This window comes from Lygodium microphyllum, chromosome 1 (assembly GCF_053477565.2).
Source record: "Lygodium microphyllum isolate KBCC chromosome 1, Lygodium_microphyllum_v1.1.10, whole genome shotgun sequence".
Classification (NCBI taxonomy): Eukaryota; Viridiplantae; Streptophyta; class Polypodiopsida; order Schizaeales; family Lygodiaceae; genus Lygodium; species Lygodium microphyllum.
In genome coordinates, this window is record NC_141135.1 from 4,565,814 (window position 1) to 4,586,711 (window position 20,898).

The following is a 20,898-nucleotide window of genomic DNA, read 5'->3' on the forward strand; positions in this document are numbered from 1 at the left end:
GAAATACTACTAACAAGGGTTCACTTTTGCACATTGCATTGTTTGGTTAGAATAATTGAGAAGCTAGTATATGAATATATATGCTTTGCATACAAGATGCAGCCCGTGTCAGAATCTGATGCTACATGCAAGAAGGTAGAACAAGTCCTCTTTGAAGTTGGATTGCACGGAGGCCAAGTAGAAATAAAAAAGGACGAGAAAAAATCAGGGAAGAGTGGAAATGTTCCTTGTAAACCATGCTTTGGTGGACCCAAGGCTAGGAAGTTTTCATCTCCACCTCGAGATGAGGAAGGCAATATACTAGTAGAACAACCAGAGAAGTACGAAGCATGGAAAAAGTTGCACCTTGCTGTTTCAGATTGGAGCAATGGGGGACGAACGAGGATTGCGAAGGCAGAAGTGTGGATACACCTAGATAGATTAGCAGCTCTCTTACAGAAGTTGGGGTTTATGGATGGTGATGCCAATGCATTTAAAGAGACAGCTGCTAAATTTCATAAGTCCATGGTGGAGGCATGGACTACAAATAGCATAACACACTACATGGTCAGTATTATCACCATTGCAAAAAAAAAATCATCATTTCGAATTACTTTGTGTTTCTAATCTCTTTTCTTGTGCAGCATATACTTGAAGCACATGGTCCATACTTTGCAGATCAAGGAAGTTTGGCAATATGGTCAACTCAAGGCATGGAAAGATCTCACTGGCAAGCTCGCTGTGCTTTTCAAAAGGCAGCTGATCATGGAGGTGGCATCAATGATTCCAATTCTATGAGGCAATTATTCCAATGGTGGTATAGGAGACTAGAGATACGATATGAGGAAAAAGAAAAGAAGTCCAAAACATCTCAAGCAGAATCTATAAGTAGGGCAATATATGAAGTGAGAAAAGCAAGATATGAAAACAACACAGCTAGACAACGGCATGCAGAATGGTTGGCAACCCAAGAAAGAGATGGCAAAAAATGGAGACCTAGATAAAGATAATAATTTTGATGCATTTAGAGTCCACAAGAGAGCACAAGTCCCAAGGATATGACACATCAATACTCATATCTCTAACATGAGATGTCTCATAAATTTTCTTTAAAATTTCAAAGGTTTGTCACTATATTTTTCAAAGTCGATTTCGAACTTTGTTTTTTAATTATGAAAAGTCGATATTGAAATCCTAAGACAAAGATATGAAAATTCTAAACATTGGAACATTCATTGGCCTAGAGAGAGAGGGGGGGCATGAGGGGGGTGTCAGGAGATAGAGAGAGGTAGGGATGGGGTGGAGAAATGAAATGAAATGATAAATTTAAAATTCATTTACACCACAGTAAGTTTGAAAGTTTCGTATTTAAGTCGTCTCTCCTTTTATTTTTTTCCCATTGCTCTCCACTCTACCCTCCACCTTTCTATCCTTCATCATCACAGCCATGGCACGTTCCAAGCTTTCTATCAAAAAGGCGCCTGCGAGAGCAAGAGCTCAACACTCTTCCGAATCTAGTGAGCGTACTGTGAGTGACAAAGATCCCCTGGTGACCGATAACGGTGGCCCTACTGCAGCCAATAATGGTGGCGCTACTCTGGCCAACAATGGTGGCCCTAGTATGGTCAATAATGATGGTTCGCCATTGTCCAGAAATGGTGGTCCACATGCTCCAGCTGCTCCACCTCCCACTACTGCTCCAGCTCGTAATACATGCCCTCCAACACATAAAAAGCGAAGATGGAGACCAAGCACAGCTGCGCTACGCGAGATAAGGAAATTCCAGAAGAGTACCGACTTGATTATTCCTAAGGCACCATTCTCCAGGTTGGTGCGAGAAATACTGCAAGATCTACAGTCAGGGCATCATCACAAGTTCTTTTCGAGGAACCAGGCAAGGAATGTGGGGTGATGGTCAAGCCAAGCCTTGCTTGCTCTCCAAGAAGCAGTTGAAAGCTACTTGATTGATCTAATGAGTGATGGTCAACTTTTAGCCATTCATGCCCGACGTATCACTATTAAGCCCATAGATCTAGTTCTTGTTCGCAGGATCCGCAATAACAAGGATGCATTTAATCTTAATGTCAACAATATGCTTTGAGAAGCTACCTTGTAATTGGATCTATGTTTTTAGCTCAGGTTTGGTTGTAGATTGTAAGGAGCTTAGTTTTGGGTTATCTTTCCAGTAGACCTTCAAGTATTTGATAGTAGTGGCCTGCAAAATGGAGCTAAATTTTCCCTAGCTCTAGTTGTACTTGGTGCGATACACTATCTACCGTGTATTTCATAGTTTCGCAATGCTAAATCCAATATGTGATATTCTATTTTGACCGTGTTTCGCATTGTGTGAATTTTCAAGTTTCCAATTTTGTAAGTAGTTTTGTTGAGGATAAATTCAATGTGCAACCACGTACACGTCGGTGATCAGTTGTACATGGACGATGCACTATATCCTTACTATATTTAATGGTTTGGCAACAGTATATCCGATATGCGATATTCCATTTTACCCATGATTTATTTTTTGTCAATTTTTAAGTTTCCAATGTTTCGCATTGCGAGGTTGACAATACATTTAATCTGCAGTTGCGCACACTCATTATCAATACATTTAATCTATAGTTGCGAGGTTGACAATACATTATCAGTGCAGTATAATGTAGTTAACGCATTTTCAAAAAAAGATTGAACCGTCAAATTTATAAATCGGAATCTGGTGAAACTTCAGGGCCCCAGACGCGAGCCTCCGGACAGGTGATCCAGAGGCTTCTGTTGGGGCCAAATTTTTTTTGGGTGGTTGATGTGTCCTTGAGGAGCCTACAGGTAAAATTTCATGTGAATCGGAGCACTGGTGATATTTTTCCTAAGCGTGGATTCATTAATTGAAATTTTAGGGTTTTTGAAAAGTTTGGCTATAAGTTTAAAGTTTCACCTCATTTTACACATTTCACTTTTGAGTTCTGAGTTCTCTCTCCTAGAAGACATGGTACGCACCAAGCAAGCGGCCCGGAGATACCCCCTAGAAATTCCATACGGCAGCCACGTCCTCCAGCTCCACCACCACCACCATGACACCAGCATCGCAAGCGTCGATGGAAGCCAGGCACAGTGGCTCTTTGCGAGATCCGCCACTACCAGAAGACCACTCACCTCCTGATACCGAAGGCTCCATTCCAGAAGTTGGTGCGGGAGATCATGGAGGGCATACTAATCAGGAACAACAAGAACCAGTTTCCAGATACATCACGCGCGAAACAACCGGATCGCTGGACTGCCCAGGCCCTCCTCACACTACAAGAAGCTGCTGAAGCCTACCTCATCGACTTATTTGGAGACTCAGTCTATGCAGCGGTGCATGCAAGGAGGGTCACTGTCACCGACAGGGATCTGCGGATAGTCAGGTTCTTTCGGCGATGGAAAGATAGTCCTCGCGGAGGTCAGCAAGGATAGAGGTGTACAACTCAAAAGCACATGGAATGTAGCTTCTGAAGACATTTTGTAAAGCCTTGGTTATAATGGACCCCATGTAAAATTGTTATTAATACAAATACAAAGTTTTTGGCGCGTCTTATTTTTGTTTAGTCACTTGATATTTATTTTATTTACGTCGTTGAGTTATCGTTACATGCGTTCGAACAAATACATGTTGCGCACGAATTCGATAAAGCACTGTGTATTAAATTTAGGGTATGAATCGTGTTACGTATAAATTCGACAAATAAACGTAACATTCAAGTTAAAAAAAATAGTAAATGACACGTATCACAAACTACATTACACGCGAATCCAACAAACATCAGTTTTCATTACTTGAAGAGAAGATTACAAAGTGCAGTACATCAGTGATGGGATATCAGTAGGCAATAAGTACATCTATTCTCTCCTAGGCTTCTTGGAGCTAGGCTCCCCATGGTCAGAGCTATTCTTGATCATAGGCAACAATATATTTTTCCCCAATAGTTCCTGTCTAATGACAGTGGGGTCTTCAACACCGGCAACCATGCCACGGGCCACCATGGAGAAAAGTGGTCCAGACCTAGTACTCGTGAATAAGTAGAGAAGCTTTGAACGTCGAAGCAACACTACTTTCTCCAGGCTGGAGTTGGTCGGGATGGTCTTGAAGGGCCCAGCCTTTGTTAGTGCCCTCAACTTCAAGAAGTTCTCGGCAAAAGCAGGGGAGCATGTCTTATGAAATACAATAATGTCGTTGACAAGCTGCCCAACGTACTCCTTCAATGCCGAGTCTTGCACCCTTCCTTGGCTACCAGATCGGCCACCCTACCTACATGAAAACTCATCTATATAGACAATCTCCTGCAACACACAAGTTCAGTATCAGACTCACTATGCATGGAGTGTGCTGAAGATATATTAATCATATTCATATGAAACTTAACCAGTAGGGCCTCTAGGGCATCGGGAGCACACACATCTGTTTTTGTCGGGATCGGGCCCCCAGATGTGCCCTGGCCGGAGGCTCGCGTCGAGCCTCCGGCCAGGGCACATCTGGGGGCCCGATCCCGACAAAAACAGATGTGTGTGCTCCCGATGCCCTAGAGGCCCTACTGGTTAAGTTTCATATGAAACTGAGAACATTACCTTCTCTGCATCATCTATCTGCCGCTGTAATGGAGCATCCAGGTCTGCTCCTGCCACTGGGCTGCCCTCGTCTCTCTCCTGGGTAGGCACTGCATAGTCGGGTCGAGGACCAAAAAGGCTTTCCTGCAACTGCTCGAACTCCTCATCAGAGATCTGATACTGTGGCGCCGCATCCTCAATATGCTCCTGGATGCTCACAATGGCAGAGTTGTCATCGATGCTCGTGCCATCATAACGAGCCACCTCATCAACATGTGGTGGGGCATCCTATAAATCAAAATCTATGAAATCACTAGGTGCATCACGCACCATGATACAGTATAGTTCTTCTTCCCTCAGCTCCAACAACTCTAGCACATCCTGCATGAGTAGATATTCCACCCCCTCGATGGTGATAGCATGGAGAGAAGAGAGGGGTGGCTCTTCGCTCGTGGGCATCTCATCAGGGCAGGGAGGTGGGTGCACAATGGCCAAGCTCTATGCTACCTCAACACTCAGATCGAGAGTGATCTCCTCAGGCTCCCTCTCAAAGTACTCTAATAGTGGCCGAGAGGGTGTGTCGATGTCCTCGTCACTGTCCTCTTGCACCTCAGTGCACATAACATATATGGCAAAGGCGGCATTCCTCTCAATGAGATTCATCGTGACGTGGTCCTGTGACGAGGTGGGCACTGCTCTAGTGCGGAGATGTTGCCCCACATGCATCAGGGCTCGACTTATCACCTTTGCATGGCTGGATCCGATACACAAACTATACAAAAAATCCATGGGAACCCACCTGAGAGTGGAGTCGGGAATAACGCAAGTGAGAGGGTTCACTGCATCACAAAACGATGCTAGTATACTAGAGTCAGGGTCTACAGCGGAAAGCGAGCTCTCTAGACTCAAGGTCACGCAAAACCTAGGGTATATCTGGTCCCCTATATGAGTGTAGCATGTGGAATTGATCCATGCGGCGAAGGCGGGAGTGGTAGCCATGGCACACAAAGAGAGAAGGAATGAGAGCACAAGTGTAGGGAAGTGGAGAATGAAAGTGAAAATGAGTTTGGAGTTATAGCTTTTATGTGTCTAGGGTTTTAAATAAAGGTTCTTTATAAAGTTATTAACTCTAAAGTTTCAAATTAAAACTCTTACCTTAGTTTCTTTATTTTAGTACTTTAAAGTCACTGTTAAAATTACTCATACAGACAAACGCTTCGTTCTACATTATTATATCCTCGAATATGTTTGGGTCGCTGAGTATATTCAAGTCTCCGAGAGAAAATATATAAATTTTTAAAGAAAATAAATCTAAAAGGCCTTGAAAATCCCTTTGGATCCAATTTAATATTAAAATGTAAGAAACGAGCAGCAGAGATGCGCTACAATATATCATTGTGCAAAGACAATATTCTCTAGATTATAGACCTCTAACCTGCAATTTAATTATGATTTTTAAGTGCACGATTGAGTAATTACAGTATGTATTATCGCACGCTTGGATCACAGTAAACTAAAATTTAAAGTACTCAGAAGTTCAAAAAAGGTATGTATTCGCTCTTTATAAAGTTTTTTTACAAGGATTCCACTATCTCAAGGATATGTGGAGAAGCACATTGTTTATATGTCATGGATTGCTCACTATGAGTCCTGACTTTTCTATTATCTAACTTGAAATAGAAGTTGTAGAGGGGCTCACTGGACATTAATTGGATTTCTTGTCTCAGAAAATAAATGGGCCAATGACTCTCTGCACTGACTATGAAAGGATTATGATCACTCCACAAGATTACCACATCTACGAGCGATGTACGTGTGTCATCTCGGATATCTTGATCCAAGCTGATCCACTCCCCTCGCAAAAGTCGCCATCTTCTATATTGAAAGCAAATGCACAGAGTTTGTCTAGCAATGAAATACCTGTAATAAAAACAAAAATAATAGTAAGTGATCAATGCGACCAACATAACAATTCATCTAAGCGAGACCTATGTCAATTAAATCAAGGTATGCAAAGTAGTAAAAAAGTTTTACCTGAATGTAATATCAGATTGGTTGACCCTGCACTCAATCGTCTCATCAAAATGTGTTCTTTTGACTTTCCAAGACTCACCCAATAGCTGACTCATCCATTCCTCAGATGGACACTTGCATTGATAAGTAATCTTTGTTTTCTTCAAAACATCACATGAACCAAACAAATGTGCAAACAATGAGAATGGAATAAACCAACTAAGATGCACATCTTTGGAGCCTGTGGTGGGTTTCATAGCACTACTGATGTCAAATTTTATCTTCGACTTGCAAGCTCCTGACAACTCCAAGCTACCAATGAACCATTCACCACTAGACAGTGGCATCAATGGGACATGCTGCAATCTCTGGCTTTCTACCACATATAATGAATTATAAAAAAAGATATTTTGAGTGGCAAGTTGACTTGTAGAGGTATTATCATAGATCAAAGAACCTATCTCTTCATGCCAAACATGTATCTTGCCGCTTAAACATTCCACATTCTGCCATTCATGCAAAGTCGATGGATATAGAGCTGTCAATCAAACAAGGCTGAATTAGAATACTGCAAAGACTTTTGAAAACAACTATGATACAAAAGAATAATCAATGATAAAATTTAACAACTTACTGTTTTGTTTATAATTTGCAATGTTGTTCTCGTCGTGTACAGAGATTTGTTTATGCGTATAAACATGTTGAATTAACACTTCTGTTACTGCACTTGTGCCATTAAACACTTTTCTGAACTCTAGAATTCTACCTTTCCAATGTTTGCTAGGGTTTGCAACATCCTTGCGCTTGACCTTGAAACTCCCTCGAGTACTTGGGTGCATCAAAATCCAATCCAACTTATAATACTTATCACAAATCCAAATACCGCCATTATCTTTCCTGTTGAAGACCTCCACTGCAAGTATGCTACTGATATTTTTCCTCCGTGAAGTCATATGTAACAACCAAATACAAAAGTTACCTATCAACATGTGTATAATTTGCAAATGTTCTCTCCAAATGAAATTAAATTTAAATGGATCAATTTAAAAAAGAAACATTGTACCTGTAATTTCTTTCACAAAGATCCCTAGATATGTTGAACAAGAAGTTGACTTATAGCAAGACCATTGTTCCTTCACTGACAGATTCCTGTAGTACCAAAACAAAAGAAATATTGGGTCAACGCATACATATAACTTATATAGGCTTTGTCCAAATGCGTTGAAATTTAACCATGGAACAGTAGTAAAAAATGGCAATATACCTGTGGCTTTCTCTACAAAAAATCCCAAAGATGTTGTAGAAGTTGAGTTCTTAATAAATCATTGTTCTTCACCCTCACAGATTCTTGGAGTAAAAAAACAAAGGAAAGCTCAGTATGCATGTAACTTGTATACATTTTGTCTAAACGAGATAAAATTTAACAGTGGAGCAACAAAAAAACAAGACAATATACCTGTAACTTTGTTTACAGAGAAACCCTAAGATGTTGAAGAAGAAGTTGAGTGTTCAAAATCCCAAAGATTTTGTAGAAGTTGAGTTCTTAATAAATCATTGTTCTTCACCCTCGGAGATTCTTGGAGTAAAAAAACAAAGGAAAGCTCAGTATGCATGTAACTTGTATACATTTTTTCTAAACGAGATAAAATTTAACAGTGGAGCAACAAAAAAACAAGACAATATACCTGTAACTTTGTTTACAGAGAAACCCTAAGATGTTGAAGAAGAAGTCGAGTGTTCAAAATCCCAAAGATGTTGTAGAAGTTGAGTTCTTAATAAATCATTGTTCTTCACCCTTGGAGATTCTTGGAGTAAAAAAACAAAGGAAAGCTCAGTATGCATGTAACTTGTATACATTTTGTCTAAACGAGATAAAATTTAACAGTGGAGCAACAAAAAAACAAGACAATATACCTGTAACTTTGTTTACAGAGAAACCCTAAGATGTTGAAGAAGAAGTTGAGTGTTCAAAATATCACTATTCTTGACTGTAAGAGACTCCTAGAGCATCAAAACAAAAGAAATTACATGTCAGAGAATGCACATAACTTGCACAGGTTTTCTCCAAACGAGATAAAACTTTACCATAGAACATCTATGGAAGAGAAAAATATACCTGTAGAGTTTTGTGAAGAGAATCTTAGGGCTTTGGTAAAACAAGCTCTGCTCTCATAAAACACATGAAACTCTCTTTGTGCTTGTGCAAAGTAAATGAAATTTTACAGGGTTACAGACAGGGCAAGAAACAGTGAGGCTGTAAAATTTCGTCAGGAAAGAAGAAGCGGGGAAAGAGATATGACAAATTTGAGTTCCGCCTAAGAAAGAGGGGGAAACTGAAAAGGGGAGAAAAGAAAAGTCAAACATAAAAAATAAGAAAATGAAAATTCGAGGCATAAACTTCCAAGAAGTGACAGCTTTGTACTCCCCTTTTCCCTTATTTTATTGCTGAGGGAAGATTTGGTCCAAGATATGGCTAGAAGATTCATGTTACATGAATCTGGAATCCCAGCTCTCTCATTGGTTAGGCCTATATTTGTTTATTCACTCCTTAAGGGGCAAAAAAGAGAGTCCATATTTCTCCTAATGGTTGGTATTTTGAGCATGTTCTCAAGAAAACCTCATGAGAGTCATTGGAAAGCTGGGATGCGGGTGCTCAGATACTTGAAGGAAACTCTTGACTATGATATCACATACAATTTCAAAACTTCTCTTGTGGGGAACTGTGACTCAGATTGGGCAAGAGACAGTGATTCCAGGGAGTCAGTTTGTGGTTATTGTTTCTCTTTGGGTTCAAGAATTTTCTCTTGGATTAGTAAGAAGCACCCAACAATGGCATTGTCTTCTACCGAAGAAGTGTACAAGGCAGCTTGTTTTGCTGCATGTGAAGCAGTATGGTTGAGAAGGATCATATGGCATATGGGAGTGCAGAATGAAGAGCCAATTGTGTTGAGATGTGACAATCAGAGTTGCATCGCCATTGCCAAAAATCCAGTGTTTCATGCACGCACCAAACATATAGAGATCCAGTATCACTATGTTTGTGATTTGTTTGAGGATGGGATACTGAAACTAGTCTACTGTCCAACAGAGGAGAATGGAGTGGATATCTTCACCAAAGCACTTACGAAAGATCTGCTTCAAGTTCATCTTCAGAGACTCCATATTGGGCCGAGGAGATAGTTCACCTTGTGGGTGGACATTGAGGTGGAATGTTAGATATGCTCAATGCCCAACCCTCATAAGGTGCCACCAATAATCCATGGTTCTCAATGATGTAAGGCCTCCATTATGAGGAGAAGCCATATGTGATCCCGAATATTGGTTGAGTCTTGACTTATATATCAGATGAAGTCTATGTGACCAGATGGCAAAAAGATGACCATTGTTGGTCTAATCTTTGGGTTAGATGGAGTAGTTAAGCTGATAGCAACTCGAGGCACATTGCATCGAGTTGCGGGGTAAGGGAGTTAAAAGGGGCCCCTATTTTGGGGTTTGGGGCCCGCAGAAGTAGCCCCTAGATATTCCCTGGAATATTTCCTAGCCGACTAGTGGAGGCTCATATGGTAGGTCAGTCAAGCCGACCTAACCGCCTTCATAGGCTATAAAAGCTAAACCCCTTCACAGCCATCGATCATCTATCTTTCACCTAGTTAGAGTTGTTCCAGCTAGCCTGAAGCTCTTTACCTATCTTCTGTCTAGATCCCCATCTAAGCTTCACAGTGGAAGTGCATGGGTGGACAGAGCCATCTTTGTATTAATTGTTTGAAGCTAAATAATTTTATTCTCCTCTTATCTGACATGTACTTTCTATCTCTTTCTCAGATTTTATTCGTTGGGCCGTGTAAAATTTTTACAAAGGGAAGGCCAAAGTAGCAGAGGTTGAAGCAATGCTGGTGAAGAAAGCCTATAGAATTGAGAAGATAGAGCCTACATCACTAGGGAGGCTGAAAATATGGAAGAAGAGGCAGAGTCTTCTAAGACTTCAAAGACACACGGCAGTAAAAAGAGGAGGGCTCGCTCATGCCGATGTATTGAGCTAGATGGTTTTTCCCTAGGTAAAGGTACTAGAGCTTATGATTTGTTACTGATGTGAGGGATCAAGGGCCACAAATTTCACGGCTACAATTACGACATCTATCTCCAACAGTGCAGTGACAATGGTCAAAGATGGTAAGCATTAGACCCATGAAGAATAGACACGTGAATGCAATCAAGGCAGAAAAAATGGAAGAGCACTATCTACAACATGAAGTAGGGCCGACCTGAAGATCTTGTGTTAGAGACCACTGCTGATGAATGGAGTTCCAGCGAGGATTGGCAATCTATGAGAGAGGGAGAGTCTTCTAATGAGGAGGAAGAAAGCTCTCTAGAAGTGATGGGGATTACATCGAAAGGGCCTTCTAGTAGTGAAATTCCGCATCAACTTCCAAAGGTCGAGAGGGAGGGGTTAGAAAAAATGTTGGCTAAGGATATATCAGCTGAGGAGAAGGCAACCTACATGGAAATGGTGATAAAATACTCTGCACTTTTTATTTCTGATTATGAACACATCATAGGTGTGACGGCACAACAACATCACACTAATCTAAAAGATAAAGCAAAGCCACTAGTGTAGCGACTACGACGGTTGGGAGTAGTTCAAAAAAATGCTCTACTCACTGAGGTGCAATGACATTTGAAGGCAGGCTTCATCTGTCCAGTATGGGACTGAGAGTGGGTTTCACTTGTAGTGGTGACACCCAAGAAGAATGGAAAATGGGGGATTTGTGTGGACTACAAGTCGTTAAATGCTATAATAAAGAGAGATCACTTCCCTCTTCCCTTTCAGGATGAAATACTCAACGAGGTGGTCCGGCATGAGAGATACACTGTTTGTGATGGGTATTCAAGTTATTTCCAAATCCGAATAGCTGAGGAGGATCAACAGAAGACCACCTTCATTATGCCTTCAAGGTGTTTTGCTTACAAGGTAATGCCATTTGGATTAACAAATGCCCAAGCTACCTTCCAGCGATTCATGAATTATATCTTCCAGCCATATTTTGGTAAGTCCATCAGGGCCTTTATTGATGATTTTTGTATTTTTAGTTTTAAGGTTCTACATCTAGAAAAGGTGGATGAACGTTTCAACTGGCTTGCACAAATTTGGGGGCAGCTAAACCATTAAAAGTGTCGCATTGGCGAAATCAGTGTAACTTTGTTAGGGCATGTTGTAAGTGAGAGGCGCATTGAAATGGATATTTTTTAAATCATGTGGATGATTGGGCATGGAGTTCATTTTAGAGAGCATATTTTTGCTAGGTCACTTTGCATGAAATTGATAGTGGGAGGAAAATTATCAAAAGAGTATTGGTAGGTGTTATGAAGGACATTAAGATGATTATTAAGTTCTTCTAAAGCTTCAAAGGTAGAATTCCAAGACAAATTCTTGATGTGTTCTCACTTATTTATCAAAGGTAGACAAGGTTGGTACATGTTGAGACTATCAATGTTGAAGGTTTGACACTTAACAAGTTTTAGAGTGGCAAAGTGCTCATAATGTTTGTAAAAAAGGATGTACTGGTGGACAAGTATGAGTCAGGCATACAACATGGATGCAAATCCATATGAGTATCGATCTTCTCAAATGAAGCTAGTTGTGTACTTTTTAAACATAGATTTTGGAAGAAATTGAAGATTTGTGGTCTGGACTACACCAAATTATATGGGAATGAAGATTTATTTATTGGTAAGGTTCGTTAGAGGAATTATTTGAAATAAAAAATTGATCACTCATTAGATTTACTCAGCGTCCAGGGTGGCAACAATCACTTTCAAGGGGAGATGACGTGTTGCAGCATGGAAGTTCATCATGGTGGTTAGGAGTTTCCTACATGAGTCTTTCAATTTTAGGGGCGGATCCCTCGAGATAAGCTAATAAGTTGTACTAGCATTGAGGTTCATGTCGATGCTGTCTTGAAGGATGCAATGCTGCTTGAAAAGATGGTAGAGGCTTGGAAGAAGATCACAACCAAGGAGATCAAGGAGGGGAAAGTTATGGTTATTTGAAAATCTATTGAGCTATTTGGGGTAGACCTGAGATCGCGAAAGCGCCTAGGTGCTCAATGATGGATAGTGGGATTTTAATCTCTATAGTATGAGGTTCATGAAGGTGCTATTTATGAGACACAGTTGATGGGACATTGTCAGAATGGTAAGAAGATTGTCATGAATATGATGAGTCGAAGGGAATTTTTGCTATTATCATGGTTTTCAGAAAGCTGGGTATTTGTACGAACTACTTAGGAGGCAGCTATGGTCGAGGAAGCTACATTGATGATGTGTTTGAAGGAGGCCATGTCTTATTAGCTGTTTTTTCGAGATTCGATTCATATGAAAAAATGAAGCACACTGATATATTCAACGATTTTGGGATGGTTAGTTGGAGTATAGAGCTGGTGAAGTTCATCGAGTGCAAATTAGACCATTGCAGCAGCATCATACTTGATAGGAGTTGGTAGCATTCACTAAAGTAAGATAACTTGAAAGCAGCTTAGATGGCGTGAGGATGATGACTAAGGAGAATCAAAAGTCCAAAAATATTTTCAAGGCCTTAAGGTTTTTAAGTTTTGATAAAAGGAGTGATTAGTTTTTTAAAGGCCATTAAGAAAAGATCAAGGCTTAAAAAGCCTAAGGCTTTTAGAAAAGCGAAAAGCCAAATGTCAAAAGAATAAGAGCCATATGGATGTCAAGAAAACTATATAAGAAGAGGAGAATGGAGAGTTAGGGGCCTTCCCCTTGAATGAGAATTTGATGTCTTGTAAGAGGAGGGTCACATGCGAGAGGATACGCTTGACGTGCTAATTTGGAAGACGAAGAATTTGGACTTTGTGGTGCAGAGTGTCGCCTCAAGACTGTCAAGGTACGAGAATATAATTCACTTGATTTTGTCATCGAATTGTTTGTGTTTCTGAAATTTGTGTTGGAGTGATGCTCTACCTGTATTTGGGTTTTAAATTGTTTTGAGCTACGAGAGGCATTGTATGTTGTTTTGTTTTTGTGTGTGGTGATTGTCAGAATATTTAAATTTTTTGTGTTGTGTTGTACATTCGACAAAGTCAATTTCCCCAATGGTGTCACGGCATGTAGGGATGAAGGTCACCACAAGGGTTTGGCAAGAGAAGAATGTATGGGGGTTCAAGAGCTTTTACTCCGGAGATGGTAGAGATAAGAGAAGGGTTGAAGGTTTCAAGCCAAGTTCTTGAAGATAAGAGACAACAGGATGTAGATTCAGGGAGAGGAGTAGATGGAAGAGAAGGGGTTCGAAGAAATTGAAGACATAGAAGAATACTCCCAAAAATAAATAGAAAATGAAGAAGAATACTAACAGAGATGAAGCCTGTTAGTTTCTTTCAGCATTATGAGAAAGTATAACTTCAATAGACAAAAATGTGTACAAAATAATACCTTCCTCTATGCTGCTCAGAAGAAGCCTCATGATGCGGACCTTGTTGTCACTTGGAAAAAGAATGATGATAAGGATCAGGCCATTATCAAAGTGGAGCTAGACAATAGTTATATCCAGCATGTGGATAACTGTGAGACTTCACAGGATGCTTGGAAGATACTTGACACCTTGTTTGGTGCACAATCTAAATCATCAAAGTATGGTCTCTTGAATATGAATATGCTTATGCAGGTACAACAACAACAACAGGTGATGCAAGCTTCTGCTCAAATGGAATGTGTTGTGATGAATTCTTTGCAAGTAGTTGAGTGTGAGGTAAAGTTATTCAATGGTAGAAATGTATTTGTATATGTACATATCTATGCTCAGAAGATGGAATTCTTTGGGGTGGCTCAATCTACATGGAGCTAGTATTTTATACATGTTACTGTTCATGAACTGAAAGCATGGATTACTGAATTATACTTGTAGGATGGTGATTGGGTAGCCTTCAAGAAGACACTTAGAGAAGAATTTTACATTGAGGACACTAGTTTGATTACGCCTAAGAATTTTTAGGATTGGGTTTTACAACCCAAGAAGGGTCTTGTGGCTACAGAATTGCTAAGAGAATTTGAAAGTCAATTTGAGCAGTTGGATCTTGCAGAACAGCAAGCTCTTGCAAGTTAGAAAACTGAATTGTTTCTACAGGCAGCTGATCCCAAGCTTCAAGAGAAGCTTGATGATTTGCTGGAGGATTAGACTATTGAGATAGGTCTGAAAACAGAGTGGAGACATGTCAAGGAAGTTTTTACTGCACTTGTGAAGAAACATAGAAGAAGAGAAAGACTGCATGTCTCTAGCTTGCCCACTATCCAATAAGCCACCTACTTCTATGGCTAACCCTATGGATGTACCTGCTATTGTTCCATGTGTTAGGAAAGATGTCTTAGATGAATTGGTCAAAGGCATGCGAGATCTTCAATTGAAGGTTGCAAAATTTGATGAAAAAGGGCAAGAGGATAGGGGACGTGCAGTAGTCCCTAAGCTAGGAAAAAGATGTATGTGGTGTGATAGTTTACAGCATGAGAGAAAGGATTATGCTGCCTATCAAGAGGCCTTGGCATGACAGCTCATCTTTTGGAAAGATGGCAAGATCCATGCACAAGAAATGGGATTTCCTCTTGCTTTGAATTTTGGAAAGGGAGGTATGCAGAAGTTGTTGGAAGATTTGGTTGTCTGAAATGCTTATGCGGTGGTACATGCTTCTACTTTTGGTCTACAATTGGATAGAATGCATGGCCAAGTGATGGTTGGTCTAAAGGCTGAAATATGGACACATACTTTAGAAGTAGCTAAAATTAGAAACATCATTAATAGTGAAATGTCTCATGCAAGGCAAGACATTCATGGCATAACAGGTTGGGAATCATGGGTAGATACATATTCAGTGTATGCATATTTAGCAAAGGTATAAAACACGGATGTACTTGTGGAAGAAAAATAAAAAAGAGATGAAGATATTGCAGGGACATCTAAAAGAAGAACAAGAACCCCTAAAGCTACAAATCAGCCACCTCCCAATCATATTATGGAAGAGGTCAGTCAAGAGAAAAAATAGGATAACAAACTCCAAGGGTTCACTATATATATATATTCTCTATATAATGTGTGTTCATGGTCTATTTATAAATATCCTAATCTGTGGATTTTTCTTGAATAAAACACAACCCTTTTCTATTCAATCTGTAAGTAACTCCTTTATATGACACCCTTCTATATGTAAAATTTTTATAAAAATGGTATTTTAAAAATCCCTTATTTTGAACTCACATTATATATACATATATTCATGAATGACCCCCTCGAGATAACAAACAAGAGGGCAAACATCCATGATATAAGTTGCAGTTTGACATTGAGACAGCCACTGATCTTAAGAAGGTTCTTGAAGAACGGATCCTAAACAGTCGGGTGGAATTCATCTTGGAGAGGTGCTTGGCATTGCCAAGTGAGAATTTCATGATGGAATCATTAACATAATTAAGAGGAAGCATGAGTTTCTTGGTGATACCACTAGTGCATTGCTACAATTTCAAGAGAAAACTTGTTTATTGGGTATTATGGCTGAATATGAGCATGAAGTAAGTACAGGATTGTCTATGCAAGATGCTACTAATCAGTGGATAGCATGTGGAAAAGAGAAAAAACTGACTAAAAATGCAGTCTTATAGCAATATGCATGGTGGAGTAAGACAGATGCAACAATATGGAGAAGAGACTCTGGGATTTATTCCTCAAAGTCACTACACAAGAAATCATTAGGCTAGAGCTACCGCTGAAACGGTAGTGAAAATAGGGGAGCATGAAACTCCTTGTGTTGCTTTACTTGACCATGTGTCTAAGATAAATGTCATTGAGAGTGGATTGTATGAAAATGGTGCATGGCCTATAGATACTGATCATGGTTGGTATATGAGGGGGCTGCAAATAATTATTGGAGAGACCTTTATGCTGCATGTCCTAATGTAAAAGTGACAATTGGTGATGTACAAGAAGGGCAACACTTCTTTGTGCAAGATAATTCCTCATATGCAGTGACTTTGGGGCAGCCCTATATTACAGGAGTGCGTATGGAAACAAAGGTGCTTGATGATGGTTCTACTTATGCAAGAGTTAGAAGCAAGGATGGGAGGAAATCAGTCCAATTTCTTACTATTTCTGTTAATCATCCTAGAAATCGGGATACGCTTCGAGAGTCTCCTTTGGCTTCAAATGCAAGGGAATTCAAAAACCTAGATTTTCATTAAGCATTGCTGTAATGCGGGACTACAATAGTGTTGTTCAGAGGGTGTACTCGCCTCTTGATGAAATGAAGAATTTATTTCCTATTGGTTATTCTCAGTTTACAACAAATAGTTCATGTTGGTTTAAGCCTATGGAAGCTATGTGCAAGGCTCAACGCATATCTATGAAACAGGCTACTAAGGAACTGAGAGCATTGGGGTTGTTAGCTAAAAATGATGGCATTTCAAGCATCTTTTATGGGATGAATATTAAGGACACTATGGCTCAAATTTCAGCAACTATACATACAAAAAATGAGGTTGAAAATAGAATGTTGTCAGTATGTTCTTTCGATATGTATGATGTTATAGCATTGTTTGCTCAACAGGAAGGATTGCAATGGGCTGAAGCACTTGTGGAGACATAAGATAGTTGACAAAAAGGTGAAACCAATTGCTTTGCCACTTTCACCAGAGAGTGAAGGTATGTATGAAAAAATGTTAAGGCAGCCAAGGTTACGGGATCCTAAAGATATAGGTCATCAGTTTACATCTGAAACATTACAGGAATTGAAAGTTGATGCAGAAGGGTTTCTTTTTCCTGCTGAGAGAGACTGTTTTATGCGGATGCTGGCTAGGCATGAAAAGGCATTTACATTTCAGTCAAGCGAAATAGGTTGTGTGGATCCAAATGTTGTCTCTCCTATGGTCATATTTATTTTGCCACATGTACCATGGAACTTGAGGCCTATTCCAGTGCCTAAAGCTTACTTGCCAAAGCTTATGGATTTGCTAAATGAAAAGATTCGTATGAAGATCTTGGAGTCTTATTTAGCCCCGTACTCAAATTGTTGGTTTACTATGCCCAAAAGAAATGGGACTTTGAGATTTATTCAAGACATGCAACCGGTCAATAAAGTGACCATAAGAAATGTGGGTGTAGGTCATGTGGTTGATGAATTTGTAGAGGCTTTTGCAAGCAAAGCGATCTATTCTTTGGGTGATCTTTACTCGAGTTATGATAAGTTTCAACTTGCAATTGAAAGCTGGGATATCACAACCATGAAGACTCCCTTGGGGTTAGTACAGAGGTGTACTCTCCCACAGGGTGCAACAAAGTCAGTGGTACACATGAAAAATTTTGGTTCCATTTGCTGGGACAACCGGATTCAAGCCTTGAGTGCTTGCACGCTTCGAATCGAGCATTAACAACAAGGATTTTCCCCCGAATCGGTGCTTGAGATAGGTAGGAAGTGAGGGGGTTGAAGATGGTATTCGATCTCCTTGGGAAGTATGTTTTTTTCTTTTTGAGATTTATGTTGTGAGATGGAGTAGTGTAGATATTTACTTTGTGATTTGGATGCATTAGAGTAGGAGAAAACAAAGAAAAACAAAGAAAATAAGCACTAGGGTTTACTATTGCAAAACAGGGCAAAAATAGGGCAAGAATAGTGCAAAAGTGATAAAAAACTTGCTGGTGATGCCTAAGATCGGCGAGCCATTGGGGGCATCAATACCATACCCAGGAAGGGGTATAAGGGCCAAAAGTGGCAAGAAAGGCCACATTGTGCATTGCAGGGTTTCAGGAGAGCAAGAGAGAAGAGGAAAGCTTGGTGAGGGGATCCGCTCCAATCTTGGCATCAGAGAGATATTTGGCTAGCCCAGGTAATTCTACACCTTCTCCTACAATAGTAGGATAGATCTAGAGCTGCTCGACAAGGGGGAAGGCCTCCAGCACCCTGCACGACGAATTTCGTGAGAGTCAGCGAAAAGACGTGCGGCGCTCGCGCGTCCGAGTAATGACAAATCTGGTCTGAGGCCCAGAATCAGCCCTTGGACCGCTCGACTCGACCCACTTGGCCCACTACCACTCGGACGCCCACACTTGGGCCATCCGAATCGAGCACTCAGACTACCTTAGAGTTCAGCCTCGGCCCACTCGGCCACCTGACCCAGCTTGGCCCACTTGGCCCTCGGACACCGGGTTTAGACTGGCTGAATTGTGCATTCGGACAGCTACGTACGGCCCTTCCCACTTGGCGCTTGGACGTGCCAAATTGGGCACTCGGACGCTGCAATTCGGATCAGTTAGGCCGAGTGTGCAGTTTCACCAACTTTTCAGAAAACTTTACTTGACCCAGCCAACACTCAGTAGCACGAACTGTCGGAAGCCCTTAGAACACTTAGAACTTAATTCTGGCACACTGGATTGACTCCTTAGCAATTGGCCAAATAAACAACCACTAGATTGATTGTGTTTGTAACAGTTTAGGAGCACTATTTGCAGTGTTTGCTCAAGGAACTAAAGATGGAAAGATAATTAATGCTTCAGGTTGAAGGCCTGAAGGGAGAGGTAGCATCAGTTACCCCCGACTATCTGCCTGACCCTAACCAAGGGGGTTGTTCGCCACACCGAGAACGTGGACCGAACCTGCCGCTAGAGGTCTCTTCGTTGGGCACTACTTGGAGCAGGAGGACGCCTGGGTGCCAGGGGGGCTCTGGTTGTAAATCCCTTGCCTTTCGAGCCTTGCACAAGAGGCCAACGTAATTCGGGATTGGGTCTCGAGGCCCGCATACTAGTCTACGGGCGAAATCTTGGATTAGTAATCCTTGTGGATTGCTGGATAGCCTTCGAGCAGATTATGGATTAGCCTACGGACTGGATTATATGGATGTATTCCAAAGATAAATAAGATAACCTGTTGAAAAGGAACTTGTTTGATATTGTTTTTCTATGTCAAGTGTGAAGATTATGTGAAGGAACCGGTGTCTAACTAGCTAATTAAGGAAGCTGCTTGATGCATGTCCAACTAAATGTGGTAGGTAATTAGACAACTAAAGCAACCTTGAGGAAAGTGCGGTGGATGTGGTCATGGGTTTGTCCTACGGATGGGTGGTCCCAGTTGGCCGGAACCTTTTCTCAAATGAAATGGACAGCAGGGATCTTCTTCTCGAAGGAAATGAACAACAATGCGCTGACCTAGAGTTTAGGTTACTAGAATCCCGATTTATGCTATTTTAGGGGAACGGAATGGGGCTATGCCTTATGGGCAGAGAGGTCGAGCTTTGCATCCCTCTCATTTCCCATTCTCCTTGAACCAAGTGCAGCATGAATCAGCTTTGACCCTAACGTTTCTACATAAAGTAGTTTGCCTTGGGTTCGACGCTAGTTGCTCTCTAGGAAGTTGACCACAAGAGGAAACCCTGATTCAGGTCGGTCCTAAGTGGGAACGGCCCGAATACTTCCGCTATGTGGTAGACTCGGGAAGACCTAGATCGCAAACCTCATATCATTCCATGGGAGTGCCAGGCGGAGCTTTCTAGACCCTCTTTCCGATGGGCTGCTAAGACGTGTCCTGCAAGTGAACAGGCGGACACGTTACACATCAGTTACCCCCCACTGTCTGCTTGACCCTAACCAAGGGGGTTGTTAGCGGCGCCGAGTAGGTACCATTGTATATATAATAGAGAGTCTACTTTACCTTACTTGACTATCTTGAAGGTACCTCAACTATATTGATATTTCAAGGGTGTGGAATCTTGTCTCTATAAATCTCCTAGGCTTTGTCACTAGGATCCATATCACCCTAGTAACTTGAGAGAAACCTACTAGTGGAAGGAGTTGTTCATCCTCAATAAAACCCCTTCAACTCAACCAAGGGTTCGTTGGTCACTATCTTGGGCTCACAACACTTTGAGAGCCTCTACTCTTATGATTAGCTCACAACCAAGGGTTCATTTGTCCCTTCCTTGGGCTAACATTGCTTTAGGAGCCTCTATTCTTATGACTAGCTCCTCATGGGCAAGAATCCGGGGAGTGAGATGATCACAAGGCTTGGAGAGGAAATGGCGTCACCCACTTTTGGGTAAGACTCATCAAGGTATCGCCCAAGTGAAATCAAAGTCTTTGACATCATGGCCTTATGAACCTATAAAGCCTATCTATCCCTCGTTGTGGACATTAAAGAGCCCCCAATGCTACTAAAAAAAAGAGTGCACCTAACCAAGCTAAAGATCTCATGTGTAGATCTTGCCTTTAACCTTTAAAGGTACCCAACACATAGAAAGTCAAGGAGTATGACCTTCATCATGCTTTGATTTTCACTTGAGCTTCAA